This window comes from Bombus impatiens, unplaced genomic scaffold (genome assembly GCF_000188095.3).
Source record: "Bombus impatiens unplaced genomic scaffold, BIMP_2.2 scf_2850, whole genome shotgun sequence".
In the NCBI taxonomy this organism is placed as follows: Eukaryota; Metazoa; Arthropoda; class Insecta; order Hymenoptera; family Apidae; genus Bombus; species Bombus impatiens.
The window spans coordinates 195938-199368 of record NT_179269.1 but is presented as its reverse complement, the minus strand read 5'-3'; positions in this window follow the sequence as shown (position 1 = coordinate 199368).

The following is a 3431-nucleotide window of genomic DNA, read 5'->3' as shown; positions in this document are numbered from 1 at the left end:
GAAAGCGCGGCCTGCCTCTCGAAAGTAGGAGAGAATGATTACACGGCCAGCGGCGTAGGCGAGCGCCACGGAAGGAAAGCGGTCCCTGGTAAAAAGGGTCAAACGCGTACGTTCTCGTCTCGCGAGCAACTCCGTCTAAAGCACGACAAAGCGAACCAACGACCGTTTGTGTGTCGTCGTTCACGTGTCTGTTACCCCACGGAGGTCCTCCGCCTACATAGGTAACGAGAAACCGTTGACCAACCTCCGGAGGGACGAACGGAAAGAACCAAAGGAATGACTCTAGTTTCACCGTACTATAACGAGGTTATATCGAGAGGTACATTCGTTCTAATCGTATCAGCGTTTCGTGAAAGCGACGCTTTACGTAGAAAATTGTCGATGAAATAGTTTATTCGACACGTAATTTGCAAGCTTAATTTTTCCTAGCCAATGTTGATCGGGTAGTTTTATCTATCGTCTATAGTCTATAGTAATGCATTTCTCGCTACTAGAACATTTTGTCCTGCGATGCTAGAAATTCGATATAAAACTGATTATAAAGGACAATTAAAAAAATCGTGAATCCGTATAAGAATTACCAAATGATCGAAAATCTTCTAAATTATTTTGTAATTTGTAATCGTAACGATTTATTTCAATTCTCCTCTCGACAGAAGAATGTAATATATATAGATAATAAATGTATCGTGAAAAAGGTTAAAAAGTTAAGAGCCTCACGGATTTACAAATTTAGCGCGTCGATTTCCGAAATCGACCATGCCATTCTCCAAAAAATAGTCTTTCGTGTAACCGGCAAGGCCGGAACACGATGCGACGGAGCGGACCGCCTTGTGTTGTCCGTATTTTACTTTGTGCTCGGTGCGTAAGAGGATTATATACTTTCCGCATGGAGACGGAGATAGGTGTTCGTAAACGTAGGCGAAAAGAGAAAGAGACTCGCGGGAACGATCTGAGAGGGCGAGCGTTTACCGAGAGACATAGAACGAGACAGCCATCCGGTATACGAAAGACGCCGCAAGATAGAAGATAGAGAGGGGTGGTGGTTGAACAGGGAGGTAAGTGGTGAGTATGCTTCACTTTTCACGGGGGCGCCATTGTTCCCTATTATCCGGCGTGATTAGTCGATGATGCAGGTAAGCTACCACGGGGGGTCCCATTATACTGCCGGCAGAACTACTCAGTCATCCGCGAACTGCGTGAGTTTCGCCTGGAATATTGCGACCATCCTCTAGCAACGTGTCCTCTGTCCCTCCTCTTCTGTTCCTCGCATTCTACCTTCGTCTTTCAACCAGTTAGACGGATCGGTATTCTTTTTCGCAATGGTCCTTCAATGGCCACCGATGCTTCTTTCTCGTCTGTTTCGAAGCCTGCCACCGAAATCGGTCGCCCCGCCGACCTGCTGTGAAATTTATACTCTTACCATGGGCCGCAACAATGATCGTGGCCTCTGCCGGCCGTTTTTGCACGGCCGATTTGTATTATCGTGCCGAAGCCGCCCTTTATCCCCGGAACGCGAATCTGCTTTGCCGAGTAATTAGACCGTGCGCCGACCGTATCATCGTTCTCTTTCTCTCTCGCTCTCTCGTTCGCTCTGGACAACGTGCACCTGGAAGATCGATCGGGAGGATCGATCGACGACCACGTTTAGCGGGCGACGAGATCGTGGCCGATCTCTGCCGTGGATACGGAAGAGGCTGGTTTTTAGCAGAGACGCTAATTGCGCTGGGAATTTGGTGCAATTGATGAAGCTCGTTTCTCAAATTATCGGAGATTATATTCCACTTATGAATACGTAAAGAGATGATTTTCGTAAATAGCTGCATAGGTATTATACGCGAGAACGAGTTGATTCGAGTTGTTACACCGCGATTGTTCCTTCCGGTTGGATGGCTGTTGTTTCAGTGGGAAACTTAATCGCGTGATCGAACACTCATAACACACGACACCCCCGCGCGTGCATCACAATGGCGGAACGAGACGGAAGAACGTGGCAAGGCGGCGCTCGACAGAGATCGATCAGAGTCGAACAACCGTGACATAATACCTTTAACGAGGGATACACGCAGCTGACAGGTAAAGAAGAAAAAAGAAGTTGGGAGGACGGAGGGAGGGGTGGAGGGAGGAGAAAGATTTCAAGAGCAGCGGTTAGATAACAAGCGATTAACGGCCGGTCACACAGCTTGAAACCTGGTGGATGGGATAGGGGAGGGACATAATGGCGACGGAGGTAAACGAGGAGCTACCGAAGGTCGTGGAACAAGGCAACGAGAAGAAAAGCCACGGTTCGCCTGCCGGCTCTAATACCTTACATTAAATCCGGAGAGAGAGTAAGCGACTAATTACTTGACGCCGTTCACAGTAAACGCGAATTAAAAAGGAACCGGTGGCTCATTTTTGCGAGCAAGAGGAGAGGAGACGTTGCTTTTGTCTTGTTCGAGATGGAGCGGTGTTGGTGTCCCTCTACTGGTTCCGCGCTACTTTCGCCGAGCTAATCTCCGTGCGAAGACCGATCGAAGCGGACGTCCAGATCCGCCGGAAAAAGGAACTAGCTCGGGGCTCGCCGGCCTGTGCTCGATCTCTCGTGAAAGAACCGACGCAAGAGAGAGATCCTCTCGTCGTCCCGGCCAAACGACCGCTCACTCGAAGAAAATTAAACGGCCGGACACTCGATCGATTCGTTTACCTAGGAATTATTCAAATAAGAGGATATTCTAACTTCGGGAATTTCTAATCTATCGTACAAGGAGGAGGAATTCAAGTCTTGGGAACAGTTGAGGGATTTAATATTATAGAAGCTGTATCGGTATTGAATATTAAATGTTCCTAGACGCCTGTTGCACGGCTATCGACACTACCGCTCGATTTTCAATGTTTTTAACGTGTTTGCGTTCGATATGCAAATCGAAGGCTGCGACATTTCATAAAACTGTGGAATGTACGCAAAAGAAACAATTTAAAAAAATATTAAGCGAATCCTTGGAATTCTCTTTTACGACGCACGACGTTAAAAACGCAGGATTTTCATAACATGTACCGATTTATCGATTAAATCGTTAATATTATCTCGTCACTTATGAACGAGAATCGTGTACAACGAAGTATATTCCCAAGAGGAATAGTCAAAAATCGCAATCTTTCTGAATGACATAAACATGCACCCTTCATTAGCCCTAATCTAGCATCGGTGATTACGTTATCATCTGACAAAATCATCGTCGACCACATCATCGCAGGACGAAGGGTGACTAACTAACGTAAGAGATAATTTTTAATTCGGCGACCAGACTAAATTAAAATTGTGAGGACGATACAACGAGAGGGGTGACGAAATGTTGTGGTCAATAATGGCGTTTTCACGTTTTGACCGTCGACGCGGGGGATGCGATCTAAATTTCCGGGACGAACATCGGGGGTAGTGTTAATGGACG